At 35.0% G+C, this 18,609-nt stretch overlaps 1 long non-coding RNA gene across 1 annotated transcript; it reads right to left on the bottom strand.

Moving 5' to 3' along the window:
* Positions 1-14,855: 14,855 nt before the first annotated feature.
* LOC126828425 (uncharacterized) lies at positions 14,856-16,763 on the bottom strand. The gene is made up of 3 exons (XR_007683045.2): positions 16,283-16,763; positions 15,651-15,801; positions 14,856-15,331 (listed from the first exon to the last, which is right to left on the bottom strand). It is a non-coding gene; the product is annotated as an uncharacterized LOC126828425 (long non-coding RNA).
* Between the last annotated feature and the right edge of the window lie 1,846 nt (positions 16,764-18,609).

Below are 18,609 nucleotides of genomic sequence, written 5' to 3'. Positions count from 1 at the left end.
TTATATCTTGGTAGTAACATACCAATATAAATAGTAATATTGTTTCTAGATGAAGACTATTATAATTGAAATGAAATGGGATTTCACATCATAATGCTATGCACGGACTGGGCTAATAATGACAAAAAACTACAATGAATACAATAGTATAAAATGTTGCTATGAAATTAAATAAATGTTGTATACAATAATTAACCGGTTTAATACTATATTATACATAAAAGTGAATGAAATTCAATGTTTACTATTTTGCTTTATACATGAATATCACAGGTCAAATTATTGAAATAAATAATGCAAATAGATTATGATTTGAAACATCTTGTATGTCATTGTTCTATTTGTTATATAAGACTACATGATATAAACTTTTTGATAAGCCTCTTTTATCATATTTTGAACCAATGGAATAAAGAGCAAAGACCTAGAATATATTGTAAATATAATCAGGTTTTTGATCAACTGATCAAAGGAAAATATTGCGAATAAATTTGTTGTACTGCTATTGTAAAGAAATCATCATTGTTTTATTTGATATTTAGAATACACATAATCGTGTATATTTATTTGAAGTTAAGAGCAATTATGATTAGTGATACCTGTATGACCAACTCTCAAAAGATAATCTCATTAAACCAAGTACTTTTTTTCATTTGTATTAGTTGATTTATACTGAATAAAGATAACACAAACAAACAAAAATGAGTTGGCTGTGTGAACACCTCAATGACAAGTGGTATCAGATGCCTCAGAGAGAATATTCAAATGCTCCTTGTGATACGTTTGTAACACAATTATAACCTAATGTATTACACGGGAGTGGAGTGGGTGGGTCGGGGGGCTTTTCGATTGGCAGGGGACTATTAAAATGGGTAAGCAGAGATAAGCAATTTGATGAAACTTTGTGTATAGTTTCATTACATTAGTACCTTGACCATATTACCTTGACCAAGTTCGACAATGAGCATTCTCTTAGTCAGGATAAGCAAAGCAACTTGATTGGCCGGGACTTTGAATTGGTTGATGCTTTGGGGTATGATAACTTTGGTTATAATGAAGTACTGGAACATAACAACCCAGCTTTTAATTGAGCTAGAATGTTTAAACTTGGTGTAGATGTTCATCAGGTCTTGACTGAACATTTTGAGCTACAGCTTGGCAATTTCATTGGTCGATGCTTTGGGACAAGATAACCTTGATTTCTATCTGACAGAGAGTGATGCAATTTACAGTATAGTTTGATTGCTCGATACTTTTGAAAAAAATATGAAAGTGCGATTAATTAATGTGTCATCTTTTACTTTGGGGTTTTGGCGGGAGACATCAGCCATACTGTTTGCTTGTTTAATATCCCCTATACAATATACGCTCGACCTCATTACCCGAACTGGGGTAGAAAAGTGGGATCTTTGACAATGAGGCAATGAACTTGTACATTCTTTTGCAGCTGCACAAGAGGGAACATCAACGCCGGATTAACCATGGTGGTGGGGAGGGGGGCTGATACCGACCGTGAAGCCCCGCAAGGGGGTCGGGTCAGGGGGTTCTCCCGCTAAGAAATTTTAATTGGAGGCCGAAAACGTGATTTCATGGCATTTCAGGCACTTGTGTCGGAGCCATTTAGAAATACCTCCCCCAGAAAAATAAAATTCTGCCACAAAATTAGCCACAATCCATGCGGGTGCTGTGAAATTTCTAGAGGAGGGAGCTGGAACCCATGAGCCCGTTAAATTCGCCACTGTAAATGAGCAGAGCTACATCAAACCTAATTTTGAGTCCCTCAGTGATAAATAACTTGATTCAAAATCGTATTATAGTCCCAACGACGATTTGACTTTTTGGATTTCGATCTCCTTTTTTCGGCTACCCCGGACATTTTCAAAAAATGATACAATGATTTCACACAACAGGCCAGCTATTAGCCTCTCGATTGACAAGAGTTTCATCGCCCTCCATTCATTATAACCAATGTCATCGTGCCCTAAAGAATCAACAAATCAGCTTGCTTATCTCTGCTTACCCTAGGCAAAAAATATTCATTTTTGAACTCAATCATGACATTGACCTAGTGAACGCCTACACCAAGTTTGAACATTCTAGCTTAATTAGAAGGAGAGTTCTTGTGTTCCAAAGTCCCGGCCCTTCAAATTGCTTCTATTTTTCATTTTCAATTCAAAATGGTGACCATCACGTGACCGAAATCAAAATTCTGATCCGATAGATTTTTAGGTATTCCTTCCAGGATTCCGAAAATATGACGCCCGAGTCTGTAAGTAAAATAGCAAAAAAGCCTTTTTGATTTTTCACGTTTAAAGATGGTGGCACTTCCGGTTCGATCGACAAACTCCATATTTTGTGTACGAATCAGTAATTACTTGTCTAGTATCGAATTTTTTTTTTAGGTCATTCTGACCTATATTTCGACGATTTTTTTAAAAACTTTGATCCTTAATTTCACCAAGGGGAGATAATTTAGAAAATTTCCAAGGACATCATTGAAGTCGCATTGGCAAGATCTACTAACATTCTAAATTTCACGAAAATCGCACAACTATTAAAGAAGTTGTCAAATTGGTAATAACTTCCGGTTCGAAATGACAGAGACGAATTTTCGAAATGCCAAAATCCGAAATTGCAGATTTGAAGTAAATGTTTCAAGATACTCAAAGAAAAAAGAATTAGTAAAATAGGTCAAATAGTCACAAAGTTACAGCATTGTAGGTCAAATGCATTCCTTCGTAAAATTCGGTGATTTCGGATTCGTAAAACGTTTTGAAAATATATTTAATCAACAGCCACCACCCATTTTTGGGGGGATAGGTAAAAGTTTCAGAACGATCCTATGGTTAGATTCTGAGAAATCCGATTTGTGGACAAAACACAAAAAAAAAATAACAATAATAATCTTAACAGAAACAATAAGCTTTCATATGTAATATGAAAGCTTAACTAGATCTGCATAGCAGATATCAAAGCTTTCATATAAACTTCAAAAGGGGTTATTAGAATCTATGAATCATCAACCACTCTGACGGATGTAGAAAGGAATATATTGTTACTAAATCTGTTGTACTGTTTCTTGTTATGGTAAAGAAAACATGAATACAACTATGAGATTTGTATAGAATTGGCATTAATCAATATATTTATTGTTTAATACTACATGTATATTATAGATACAAAGTGAATTAAATGAACCCAATTACATGTACTTTATATAAGCAATGTTTTTTTATTCATCGTTACTTTGAAATCACATTATTTTCATTGATGATAAAAAGGTTGTATTTGTACCGAATCCAAAAAGTATGTTGTATGACATTGCATTATCTGTACCAATTATTTATTTGCAAACCAATATACAATGTTTATTTCTACTCCAATATATTTGTTTCAACCCATGATAGTTTATTCACTCTTCTCACTTAAATACAAGAATAACACACGATTAAATTACTGAAACAAGTAATGCTGGTAGATTATAATTTGATATTGTATACCATTTACTCTCTGTTAGATAAGGCGACGTGGTAATCTGTTAGATAAACATACATGGAAGTATATGTTAGATAACTACAATTTATGATATATTTTAAACCAAGGAAGTGGCCTTTCTAAAAATAAAAAAAAATAAAGGAAAATATATTTCATACAATTGTTATACTGTTACTGTTATCGTGAAGAAACATGATTGTTTATTTAATGTTGTTTATGACAAACATGTAATCATGTACATTTTTTAAATAAGAACAATTATGCTACATGTATGAATAACTCTCAAAAATTATGTTTTCATCAATCCAAGTATTTTTTTATTTGTATTACTTGATTTATACTGAATAAAGATTACACAAACATACAAAATGGTGTTGGCTGTGTGACGGAATTCCTCGTTGAGAAGTGGTATCGGGTGTCCCATAGAGAAGAAGCAAACCCTCCTTGTGATACACTTGTGAACATTTTAAAAGACCCATTTCGCTGTGTTCCAGAAAAATCCCCATTATAGCTAGTGCATTACATGGTTGTTGTTGGGGGAAAGGTGGGTCTTTTCTATTGGCAATGATTTACTTTTTATAGGCCCACATTGAAATGTGGTCGTATATTGTCGTCGCCTCCCTTTTACTGTTAATATCCGATTGACTTTAAATTTATACGCAGTGTTTAAGGTCATAAGACGAAGAAGCCTTTGATTTGCTCTGCCCAGGCAACGTTCCTGTGCTCCGATTGCCTTCAAATATGCACAGAATGTACCTTGGGATTCTAGCTATCACATATTAAAAATAGAAGAGTGTTGGATTCCGAGAACGTTCAAAATAAATTCAAAACCCGCCCCCAACAATCAAAGGTTTTTTGCTTAAAAAATTGCCGTATTTTATCGAATTTTTATTGTTCTTGATATCTGAGGATTTTTCTCAATTTAGTATGTGATAAATATCATCGCGGCGCAGCCAACCGCTAGAAATTCCAGAGATTTGGACCACCGGAATGATGCCTCAGCAGTCAAAAAAGGTCAAAATAGGCGATTTCGGTTTCTAGTGTCGATACATCGTTACGGTCATTTTAAAAAATTGTCTTTTAAGGATAATGTGTATAGTACCAGTACCTATCACATACGGAAGAGGCGATAAAATCTCTTTGCATTTGCAATTTCAAAATTAATTAAAACCAATATTAAATTCCGAAAATCGTTTTTTTGCTAAAACTTTTTTTTTTTTCAATCGGATCAAAATGGGAGTAGGGCACAGAGTCCGGGGTGGTAATGGGTGACAAGAACAAACGACTTGAACGAATGCAGGTATCACCTTGAAATTTTCAGGGTACCTAGGTACCAACGTGAAAAGTTGCTCGCCGGAATTTAGTACTCATGGTACCTTTGGTTCCAGCGTAGCGCATGCGCGAAGTCAAATCCAGCTAAACTCGAAAACAACCTTGTCGGCACCGAAAACATCAAAGGAGAAATTCGAATAAAAAATGATACAATGATTTCACACAACAGGCCAGCTATTAGCCTCTCGATTGACAAGAGTTTCATCGCCCTCCATTCATTATAACCAATGTCATCGTGCCCTAAAGAATCAACAAATCAGCTTGCTTATCTCTGCTTACCCTAGGCAAAAAATGCTCATCTTTGAACTCAATCATGACATTGACCTAGTGAACGCCTACACCAAGTTTGAACATTCTAGCTTAATTAGAAGGAGAGTTCTTGTGTTCCAAAGTCCCGGCCCTTCAAATTGCTTCTATTTTTCATTTTCAATTCAAAATGGTGACCATCACGTGACCGAAATCAAAATTCTGATCCGATAGATTTTTAGGTATTCCTTCCAGGATTCCGAAAATATGACGCCCGAGTCTGTAAGTAAAATAGCAAAAAAGCCTTTTTGATTTTTCACGTTTAAAGATGGTGGCACTTCCGGTTCGATCGACAAACTCCATATTTTGTGTACGAATCAGTAATTACTTGTCTAGTATCGAATTTTTTTTTTAGGTCATTCTGACCTATATTTCGACGATTTTTTTGAAAACTTTGATCCTTAATTTCACCAAGGGGAGATAATTTAGAAAATTTCCAAGGACATCATTGAAGTCGCATTGGCAAGATCTACTAACATTCTAAATTTCACGAAAATCGCACAACTATTAAAGAAGTTGTCAAATTGGTAATAACTTCCGGTTCGAAATGACAGCGACGAATTTTCGAAATGAAAAAATCCGAAATTGCAGATTTGAAGTAAATGTTTCAAGATACTCAAAGAAAAAAGAATTAGTAAAATAGGTCAAATAGTCACAGAGTTACAGCATTGTAGGTCAAATGCATTCCTTCGTAAAATTCGGTGATTTCGGATTCGTAAAACGTTTTGAAAATATATTTAATCAACAGCCACCACCAATTTTTGGGGGGATAGGTAAAAGTTTCAGAACGATCCTATGGTTAGATTCTGAGAAATCCGATTTGTGGACAAAACACAAAAAAAAAACTAGATCTGCATAGCAGATATCAAAGCTTTCATATAAACTTCAAAAGGGGTTATTAGAATCTATGAATCATCAACCACTCTGACGGATGTAGAAAGGAATATATTGTTACTAAAGCTGTTGTACTGTTTCTTGTTATGGTAAAGAAAACATGAATACAACTATGAGATTTGTATAGAATTGGCATTAATCAATATATTTATTGTTTAATACTACATGTATATTATAGATACAAAGTGAATTAAATGAACCCAATTACATGTACTTTATATAAGCAATGTTTTTTTATTCATCGTTACTTTGAAATCACATTATTTTCATTGATGATAAAAAGGTTGTATTTGTACCGAATCCAAAAAGTATGTTGTATGACATTGCATTATCTGTACCAATTATTTATTTGCAAACCAATATACAATGTTTATTTCTACTCCAATATATTTGTTTCAACCCATGATAGTTTATTCACTCTTCTCACTTAAATACAAGAATAACACACGATTAAATTACTGAAACAAGTAATGCTGGTAGATTATAATTTGATATTGTATACCATTTACTCTCTGTTAGATAAGGCGACGTGGTAATCTGTTAGCTAAACATACATGGAAGTATATGTTAGATAACTACAATTTATGATATATTTTAAACCAAGGAAGTGGCCTTTCTAAAAATAAAAAAAAATAAAGGAAAATATATTTCATACAATTGTTATACTGTTACTGTTATCGTGAAGAAACATGATTGTTTATTTAATGTTGTTTATGACAAACATGTAATCATGTACATTTTTTTAAATAAGAACAATTATGCTACATGTATGAATAACTCTCAAAAATTATGTTTTCATCAATCCAAGTATTTTTTTATTTGTATTACTTGATTTATACTGAATAAAGATTACACAAACATACAAAATGGTGTTGGCTGTGTGACTGAATTCCTCGTTGAGAAGTGGTATCGGGTGTCCCATAGAGAAGAAGCAAACCCTCCTTGTGATACACTTGTGAACATTTTAAAAGACCCATTTCGCTGTGTTCCAGAAAAATCCCCATTATAGCTAGTGCATTACATGGTTGTTGTTGGGGGAAAGGTGGGTCTTTTCTATTGGCAATGATTTACTTTTTATAGGCCCACATTGAAATTTGGTCGTATATTGTCGTCGCCCCCCTTTTGCTGTTAATATCCGATTGACTTTAAATTTATACGCAGTGTTTAAGGTCATAAGACGAAGAAGCCTTTGATTTGCTCTGCCCAGGCAACGTTCCTGTGCTCCGATTGCCTTCAAATATGCACAGAATGTACCTTGGGATTCTAGCTATCACATATTAAAAATAGAAGAGTGTTGGATTCCGAGAACGTTCAAAATAAATTCAAAACCCGGCCCCAACAATCAAAGGTTTTTTGCTTAAAAAATTGCCGTATTTTATCGAATTTTTATTGTTCTTGATATCTGAGGATTTTTCTCAATTTAGTATGTGATAAATATCATCGCGGCGCAGCCAACCGCTAGAAATTCCAGAGATTTGGACCACCGGAATGATGCCTCAGCAGTCAAAAAAGGTCAAAATAGGCGATTTCGGTTTCTAGTGTCGATACATCGTTACGGTCATTTTAAAAAATTGTCTTTTAGGGATAATGTGTATAGTACCAGTACCTATCACATACGGAAGAGGCGATAAAATCTCTTTGCATTTGCAATTTCAAAATTAATTAAAACCAATATTAAATTCCGAAAATCGTTTTTTTGCTAAAACTTTTTTTTTTTAATCGGATCAAAATGGGAGTAAGGCACAGAGTCCGGGGTGGTAATGGGCGTATTGTGTCCAAATTTCATAGTTTTCGGACAATCGGTGCCGGTGTCACGGCGAAATTCCACTTTTTTGCCCTCATGGAAGCCGTAAATTGACTTGAAGCCAGGGTCCTTGAAGTTGTACAGCTGCACCCGGTGACCGATATTTATTTAACGGGGAATAAGTGATAATTCATATTATAGCAGTAAATAATTAAAATATTTCATAGGGATTATAATAATATCTATATCTTGTCTGGGTACAGGGTTAAAACCAATATTAAATTCCGAAAATCGTTTTTTTGCTAAAACTCTTTTTTTTTAATGGGATCAAAATGGGGGTAAGGCACAGAGTCCGGGGTGGTAATGGACGTATTGTGTCCAAATTTCATGGTTTTCGGACAATCGGTGCCGGTGTCACGGCGAAATTCCACTTTTTTCCCCTCATGGAAGCCGTAAATTGACTTAGAAAAAAAACGACGAAAGGCAGGTGACAAGAACAAACGACTTGAACGAATGCAGGTATCACCTTGAAATTTTCAGGGTACCTAGGTACCAACGTGAAAAGTTGCTCGCCGGAATTTAGTACTCATGGTACCTTTGGTTCCAGCGTAGCGCATGCGCGAAGTCAAATCCAGCTAAACTCGAAAACAACCTTGTCGGCACGGAAAACATCAAAGGAGAAATTCGAATAAAAAATGATACAATGATTTCACACAACAGGCCAGCTATTAGCCTCTCGATTGACAAGAGTTTCATCGCCCTCCATTCATTATAACCAATGTCATCGTGCCCTAAAGAATCAACAAATCAGCTTGCTTATCTCTGCTTACCCTAGGCAAAAAATGCTCATCTTTGAACTCAATCATGACATTGACCTAGTGAACGCCTACACCAAGTTTGAACATTCTAGCTTAATTAGAAGGAGAGTTCTTGTGTTCCAAAGTCCCGGCCCTTCAAATTGCTTCTATTTTTCATTTTCAATTCAAAATGGTGACCATCACGTGACCGAAATCAAAATTCTGATCCGATAGATTTTTAGGTATTCCTTCCAGGATTCCGAAAATATGACGACCGAGTCTGTAAGTAAAATAGCAAAAAAGCCTTTTTGATTTTTCACGTTTAAAGATGGTGGCACTTCCGGTTCGATCGACAAACTCCATATTTTGTGTACGAATCAGTAATTACTTGTCTAGTATCGAATTTTTTTTTTAGGTCATTCTGACCTATATTTCGACGATTTTTTTGAAAACTTTGATCCTTAATTTCACCAAGGGGAGATAATTTAGAAAATTTCCAAGGACATCATTGAAGTCGCATTGGCAAGATCTACTAACATTCTAAATTTCACGAAAATCGCACAACTATTAAAGAAGTTGTCAAATTGGTAATAACTTCCGGTTCGAAATGACAGCGACGAATTTTCGAAATGCCAAAATCCGAAATTGCAGATTTGAAGTAAATGTTTCAAGATACTCAAAGAAAAAAGAATTAGTAAAATAGGTCAAATAGTCACAGAGTTACAGCATTGTAGGTCAAATGCATTCCTTCGTAAAATTCGGTGATTTCGGATTCGTAAAACGTTTTGAAAATATATTTAATCAACAGCCACCACCAATTTTTGGGGGGATAGGTAAAAGTTTCAGAACGATCCTATGGTTAGATTCTGAGAAATCCGATTTGTGGACAAAACACAAAAAAAAAATAACAATAATAATCTTAACAGAAACAATAAGCTTTCATATGTAATATGAAAGCTTAATAACAATAATAATCTTAACAGAAACAATAAGCTTTCATATGTAATATGAAAGCTTAACTAGATCTGCTAAGCAGATATTAAAGCTTTCATATTCACAGTCACTGTCACATGTCATAGAAATAATATGAACAGAAAAAAAAAATCATTATAATGAGTAAAAATTTGGTGAAGTTAATTCGATTTTTCACTGGTAAATAATTAAATAGACACGTGGCATAACTTGACCCGCATCCCATCAGCTATCCTGAAAAATGCTGTTTAGTACTGGGTTAATTAAGACAGGCATATGCCTTTGCTATACAGGATGACATGAGGGAAATTTAGCTTGGGAGGTGTAGGCCTGCAGCCAAAATTTCTAGCTAGCTTAGAAACACAACTCCGCTACACGGTCTTCCATAAAAGAAAAACTATACATTTTTGGAAAGCTTATGATGCCAGGAAGACAAAATCTGGGAGTTCCAAGCAAAATGTTTGCAATTTATTGATTTAGGGCCAGATTAAATTCGTCAAAATTGTCAAATAAATGCTATTTGTGTACTAACAATTCTGAAGTTGACATAAAATTAAATAGTTGGTAAAACACCTCATGCCTTCATCCTTGGCAATGAACAGTTTATTGGACAGATTTTGATGTAAATAAAAATGCTCAAAACACAAATGTCATGGGTGAATAAAGAATTGTGGAAATCCATTAACGGTAAAAAAGAATTATCTCCCTTTCTGTCAAATGCCTGTAATTGATAGACTATCAGGTCTTGTATGAATCATAAGACCAGGTGTGGGCAAACAAGCCCAATAATTATTTTGTTTGTTGGATCTCAAGGGCCTGTTAGGGTTGGTTGTTGGATGTTTGCTCAGAAATTATCGCTTGTATGGAACATGCTAGAGTCGATTTGTAGCATATTCTAGCCAGGGGATATGTTTGACAGTAGTTGAGTGATATGCTTTTGAAATAATGGAGATCAGTAGCACTTTATAAGCATTGAACCACATGATTTTTTTCTACTAAGATAAACATTCTAAACCCACATACATGTTCCCTTTCAATTAGCCACTACAGTATTTTTACAACTGTACATGTAGCTGTGAACTACTATTTCGGATATGATTAATGGTCAAATTACAAACATACATGTAGATATAAGTTATGATTTGAAACATCTTGTATGTCATTGTTCTATTTGTTATATAAGACTACATGATATAAACTTTTTGATAAGCCTCTTTTATCATATTTTGAACCAGTGGAATAAAGAGCAAAGACCTAGAATACATTGTAAATATAATCAGGTTTTTGATCAACTGATCAAAGGAAAATATTGCGAATAAATTTGTTGTACTGCTATTGTAAAGAAATCATCATTGTTTTATTTGATATTTAGAATACACATAATCGTGTATATATTTGAAGTTAAGAGCAATTATGATTAGTGATACCTGTATGACCAACTCTCAAAAGATAATCTCATTAAACCAAGTACTTTTTTTCATTTGTATTAGTTGATTTATACTGAATAAAGATAACACAATCAAACAAAAATGAGTTGGCTGTGTGAACACCTCAATGACAAGTGGTATCAGATGCCTCAGAGAGAATATTCAAATGCTCCTTGTGATACGTTTGTAACACAATTATAACCTAATGTATTACACGGGAGTGGAGTGGGTGGGTCGGGGGGCTTTTCGATTGGTAGGGGACTATTAAAATGGGTAAGCAGAGATAAGCAATTTGATGAAACTTTGTGTATAGTTTCATTACATTAGTACCTTGACCATATTACCTTGACCAAGTTCGACAATGAGCATTCTCTTAGTCAGGATAAGCAAAGCAACTTGATTGGCCGGGACTTTGAATTGGTTGATGCTTTGGGGTATGAAAACTTTGGTTATAATGAAGTACTGGAACATAACAACCCAGCTTTTAATTGAGCTAGAATGTTTAAACTTGGTGTAGATGTTCATCAGGTCTTGACTGAACATTTTGAGCTACAGCTTGGCAATTTCATTGGTCGATGCTTTGGGACAAGATAACCTTGATTTCTATCTGACAGAGAGTGATGAAATTTACAGTATAGTTTGATTGCTCGATACTTTTGAAAAAAATATGAAAGTGCGATTAATTAATGTGTCATCTTTTACTTTGGAGTTTTGGCGGGAGACATCAGCCATACTGTTTGCTTGTTTAATATCCCATATACAATATACGCTCGACCTCATTACCCGAACTGGGGTAGAAAAGTGGGATCTTTGACAATGAGGCAATGAACTTGTACATTCTTTTGCAGCTGCACAAGAGGGAACATCAACGCCGGATTAACCATGGTGGTGGGGAGGGGGGCTGATACCGACCGTGAAGCCCCGCAAGGGGGTCGGGTCAGGGGGTTCTCCCGCTAAGAAATTTTAATTGGAGGCCGAAAACGTGATTTCATGGCATTTCAGGCACTTGTGTCGGAGCCATTTAGAAATACCTCCCCCAGAAAAATAAAATTCTGCCACAAAATTAGCCACAATCCATGCGGGTGCTGTGAAATTTCTAGAGGAGGGAGCTGGAACCCATGAGCCCGTTAAATTCGCCACTGTAAATGAGCAGAGCTACATCAAACCTAATTTTGAGTCCCTCAGTGATAAATAACTTGATTCAAAATCGTATTATAGCCCCAACGACGATTTGATGAATGGAGACCGTAACGTTACGACAAAGTCTAACACTGTAAGTACCAAATAGTCATACGAGATATGTGCATCTCATCAAATTCAGCTTATACCATACCCACAATAATGTTACGGAGTCAGTGAGTATAAGTTAGACAATACGCTGACCTTCCACTGACCATGCTTATAATATAAAATCTGTCAATGACAGCTGATTCATTGTTTAGTTTTTTATATGATATATTTAATATCAATAATATATGTATATGCATGCTTTATTTTACTTTACACGACCTCTAAAAATGCCCCAAATCGTAAAAATACGACTTTTTGGATTTCGATCTCCTTTTTTCGGCTACCCCGGACATTTTCAAAAAATGATACAATGATTTCACACAACAGGCCAGCTATTAGCCTCTCGATTGACAAGAGTTTCATCGCCCTCCATTCATTATAACCAATGTCATCGTGCCCTAAAGAATCAACAAATCAGCTTGCTTATCTCTGCTTACCCTAAGCAAAAAATGCTCATCTTTGAACTCAATCATGACATTGACCTAGTGAACGCCTACACCAAGTTTGAACATTCTAGCTTAATTAGAAGGAGAGTTCTTGTGTTCCAAAGTCCCGGCCCTTCAAATTGCTTCTATTTTTCATTTTCAATTCAAAATGGTGACCATCACGTGACCGAAATCAAAATTCTGATCCGGTAGATTTTTAGGCATTCCTTCCAGGATTCCGAAAATATGACGCCCGAGTCTGTAAGTAAAATAGCAAAAAAGCCTTTTTGATTTTTCACGTTTAAAGATGGTGGCACTTCCGGTTCGATCGACAAACTCCATATTTTGTGTACGAATCAGTAATTACTTGTCTAGTATCGAATTTTTTTTTTAAGTCATTCTGACCTATATTTCGACGATTTTTTTGAAAACTTTGATCCTTAATTTCACCAAGGGGAGATAATTTAGAAAATTTCCAAGGACATCATTGAAGTCGCATTGGCAAGATCTACTAACATTCTAAATTTCACGAAAATCGCACAACTATTAAAGAAGTTGTCAAATTTGTAATAACTTCCGGTTCGAAATGACAGCGACGAATTTTCGAAATGCCAAAATCCGAAATTGCAGATTTGAAGTAAATGTTTCAAGATACTCAAAGAAAAAAGAATTAGTAAAATAGGTCAAATAGTCACAAAGTTACAGCATTGTAGGTCAAATGCATTCCTTCGTAAAATTCGGTGATTTCGGATTCGTAAAACGTTTTGAAAATATATTTAATCAACAGCCACCACCCATTTTTGGGGGGATAGGTAAAAGTTTCAGAACGATCCTATGGTTAGATTCTGAGAAATCCGATTTGTGGACAAAACACAAAAAAAAAATAACAATAACTAGATCTGCTAAGCAGATATTAAAGCTTTCATATTCACAGTCACTGTCACATGTCATAGAAATAATATGAACAGAAAAAAAAAAATCATTATAATGAGTAAAAATTTGGTGAAGTTAATTCGATTTTTCACTGGTAAATAATTAAATAGACAAGTGGCATAACTTGACCCGCATCCCATCAGCTATCCTGAAAAATGCTGGAAAAAATAAACAAGTAAATTGTGTTTAGTACTGGGTTAATTAAGACAGGCATATGCCTTTGCTATACAGGATGACATGAGGGGAATTTAGCTTGGGAGGTGTAGGCCTGCAGCCAAAATTTCTAGCTAGCTTAGAAACACAACTCTGCTACACGGTCTTCAATAAAAGAAAAACTATACATTTTTGGAAAGCTTATGATGCCAGGAAGACAAAATCTGGGAGTTCCAAGCAAAATGTTTGCAATTTATTGATTTAGGGCCAGATTAAATTCGTCAAAATTGTCAAATAAATGCTATTTGTGTACTAACAATTCTGAAGTTGACATAAAATTAAATAGTTGGTAAAACACCTCATGCCTTCATCCTTGGCAATGAACAGTTTATTGGACAGATTTTGATGTAAATAAAAATGCTCAAAACACAAATGTCATGGGTGAATAAAGAATTGTGGAAATCCATTAACGGTAAAAAAGAATTATCTCCCTTTCTGTCAAATGCCTGTAATTGATAGACTATCAGGTCTTGTTGAATCATAAGACCAGGTGTGGGAAAACAAGCCCAATAATTATTTTGTTTGTTGGATCTCAAGGGCCTGTTAGGGTTGGTTGTTGGATGTTTGCTCAGAAATTATCGCTTGTATGGAACATGCTAGAGTCGATTTGTAGCATATTCTAGCCAGGGGATATGTTTGACAGTAGTTGAGTGATATGCTTTTGAAATAATGGAGATCAGTAGCACTTTATAAGCATTGAACCACATGATTTTTTTCCACTAAGATAAACATTCTAAACCCACATACATGTTCCCTTTCAATTAGCCACTACAGTATTTTTACAACTGTACATGTAGCTGTGAACTACTATTTCGGATATGATTAATGGTCAAATTACAAACATACATGTAGATATAAGTTAAAAAAAATAATTGTGTATCTGGGCTGGAATGAAGGGAAAGGTTAGAAAACAGGATGAACAGTTGTGAAATTATTTATTAAAGTGAAACAATCATTGAAAATCAAAATTAAACAGTTACTCTGAACATCAAATGTCATCAAAGTTAATCTTCATTATCATCATCACTGTCACTAAATGTATTAACTTCAAATTCGGTCTCTTTAACAGTTTTTTTTTCATTTTCACATTGACTACACATGCACAGGTCTGTACAAGAAAGGGGGGTTGGGATGGCCTAGAGTGCCGCGCTTCGACCTCTAGCTGGTCGGTCACCTCTGGCTTGTGGCTGTGGCTTTGATCCCAGGTGTGAGCGTATGTGGCATGGAGATAGAGGCGTCTTCTCAACCTCGTGGGTTTCCTCCGGGCACTCCGGTTTCCTCTCACTGCTAAAGACCCATACGCGCAAGCGAATTATTGAAATAAAATTGAAACCGTATGTTAGTCCCAAAATGACCTAGTTTGTGTTGAGTGGACGTTAAACCCCATTTCTCTCTCTCTGTACAAGACAACTTTGCTGGCCATTTATGATTCTTTCTCTTATGACATCTTCACAGAATATATTGTATGTGGTTTAATATTCGACGGAGGGCTAGTCATCTTTGCTGAAAAATATAAATAAACATATACATGTACACAATTAAAACAAAATTCTGGAGCTTGGTTTACTCTCATTAATTTCGTACAACAGAGGAAAAAGACACTTACACAGGGGTTAACATCTTATTTTCATGCAGAAACCAGCTAATGAAGACAGGAAGGCATTAGCAGTACAAGGAGAGATAGAGAGGAGAATTGCGGTTTAACGTCCACTGGACAAAAACATAGTAATTTCAGGACTCACCCATGGTTCAGTTTTATTTGAATAATACCAGTGGCAAGAAGGCGGAGAATACAAATAAAAAAAACATCACAAATATTTACCTTTCTGATAACTGTCTAAGAAATTCAGTACATGTATATTGCCTATAACATTTATGGTGATATCTGACCTCAATGGCCACACAATCTTGCCCTCTGATATGCCTTAAAATATCTTCATCCTCTTTCAATTCAGCAGCTTTCAACAGTTGGCCTACAAACAAATTTGCATAAATTATACACCATATAGCGTTGAATGTTGTTTGTGCTCAAGGGTGGGGGATGGAATGTCACTTTGAGGCCTACATGTACATGTACCTGGCTGGTCAACTCTGGCATGCGGTTTAGTTCAGATCCTTTGTGTGAGCGGAAATGGTCTAGAGACAGATCGTCTTAGCAAGGCACCTACAAGTGGGCCAAGAAAATAAAAAACAAGTTAACTTCTCTATGTTTCATCCCTTGTGCAAGCAAATGTGCAACACTTTAACCAATGACTGTGCCAAATCAACAAATGGGGTAAAGGGCTTTACTGGCTAGCTTCATAACAATTTTACAGTGATTGCAGTAGCACTTCTGATTCCATTTACAACAAAAACAACAACACAATAATTAAAAACTGTAGGATGAATATATTTAATATTTATTAGTAATAATTATAAATTTAGTAAGTAACATAATATTAACATTAGGCCTACCTGAGCCTGTTTGGGTCTGAGTCTGTGTTAATACATCCTTCTTCCTATTTTCTCCAACAGTGACAAATCTGTCACGTTTTTTACATATAATACACACAACAGGCAGCACCGATTTACTCTTTCTTTTTGCTTCAGGAGCGTAATTTGTTTGGAGAGCTAGGTCCCAGATCGTCTACACTCCCGCTATTCCCTGGTTGGATTGTAGCCGGGGATTTTAATTTTTCTTTATCTATACGATTACGGGCAGACCCAATTCGGAATTTGTCTGTAAAAGGCCTGTAGCATGTTGGGTGAAATCCAGTATCTTTTGGCGCGTCGATAAATTCCTTGTTTGATTATATCACCCGAAGTTGCCTGTTCAGCTATCCATTTCGCTCGCCCATCAAGTTTTAGCCATTCATGGGCACATTCACGGAATTTATCCCAGCGAGATTTTGTAAATAATTGTTCTCGTTCCTTTCTAAATCCTTGGTAATGAATAATACAGCGTAAATTTGATTAACGTTACGACAAAGTCTAACACTGTAAGTACCAAATAGTCATACGAGATATGTGCATCTCATCAAATTCAGCTTATACCATACCCACAATAATGTTACGGACTCAGTGAGTTCAAATTAGACAATACGCTGACCTTCCACTGACCATGCTTATAATATAAAATCTGTCAATGACAGCTGATTCATTGTTTAGTTTTTTATATGATATATTTAATATCAATAATATATGTATATGCATGCTTTATTTTACTTTACACGACCTCTAAAAATGCCCCAAATCGTAAAAATACGACTTTTTGGATTTCGATCTCCTTTTTTCGGCTACCCCGGACATTTTCAAAAAATGATACAATGATTTCACACAACAGGCCAGCTATTAGCCTCTCGATTGACAAGAGTTTCATCGCCCTCCATTCATTATAACCAATGTCATCGTGCCCTAAAGAATCAACAAATCAGCTTGCTTATCTCTGCTTACCCTAGGCAAAAAATGCTCATCTTTGAACTCAATCATGACATTGACCTAGTGAACGCCTACACCAAGTTTGAACATTCTAGCTTAATTAGAAGGAGAGTTCTTGTGTTCCAAAGTCCCGGCCCTTCAAATTGCTTCTATTTTTCATTTTCAATTCAAAATTGTGACCATCACGTGACCGAAATCAAAATTCTGATCCGATAGATTTTTAGGCATTCCTTCCAGGATTGCGAAAATATGACGCCCGAGTCTGTAAGTAAAATAGCAAAAAAGCCTTTTTGATTTTTCACGTTTAAAGATGGTGGCACTTCCGGTTCGATCGACAAACTCCATATTTTGTGTACGAATCAGTAATTACTTGTCTAGTATCAAATTTTTTTTTAGGTCATTCTGACCTATATTTCAACGATTTTTTTGAAAACTTTGATCCTTAATTTCACCAAGGGGAGATAATTTAGAAAATTTACAAGGACATCATTGAAGTCGCATTGGCAAGATCTACTAACATTCTAAATTTCACGAAAATCGCACAACTATTAAAGAAGTTGTCAAATTGGTAATAACTTCCGGTTCGAAATGACAGCGACGAATTTTCGAAATGCCAAAATCCGAAATTGCAGATTTGAAGTAAATGTTTCAAGATACTCAAAGAAAAAAGAATTAGTAAAATAGGTCAAATAGTCACAAAGTTACAGCATTGTAGGTCAAATGCATTCCTTCGTAAAATTCGGTGATTTCGGATTCGTAAAACGTTTTGAAAATATATTTAATCAACAGCCACCACCCATTTTTGGGGGGATAGGTAAAAGTTTCAGAACGATCCTATGGTTAGATTCTGAGAAATCCGATTTGTGGACAAAACACAAAAAAAAAATAACAATAACTAGATCTGCATAGCAGATATCAAAGCTTTCATATAAACTTCAAAAGGGGTTATTAGAATCTATGAATCATCAACCACTCTGACGGATGTAGAAAGGAATATATTGTTACTAAATCTGTTGTACTGTTTCTTGTTATGGTAAAGAAAACATGAATACAACTATGAGATTTGTATAGAATTGGCATTAATCAATATATTTATTGTTTAATACTACATGTATATTATAGATACAAAGTGAATTAAATGAACCCAATTACATGTACTTTATATAAGCAATGTTTTTTTATTCATCGTTACTTTGAAATCACATTATTTTCATTGATGATAAAAAGGTTGTATTTGTACCGAATCCAAAAAGTATGTTGTATGACATTGCATTATCTGTACCAATTATTTATTTGCAAACCAATATACAATGTTTATTTCTACTCCAATATATTTGTTTCAACCCATGATAGTTTATTCACTC

This window comes from Patella vulgata, chromosome 7, assembly GCF_932274485.2.
Source record: "Patella vulgata chromosome 7, xgPatVulg1.2, whole genome shotgun sequence".
NCBI classification, from domain to species: domain Eukaryota; kingdom Metazoa; phylum Mollusca; class Gastropoda; family Patellidae; genus Patella; species Patella vulgata.
Note: the sequence above shows the minus strand (reverse complement) of the source record. Positions and strands in the feature narration are given on the sequence as shown.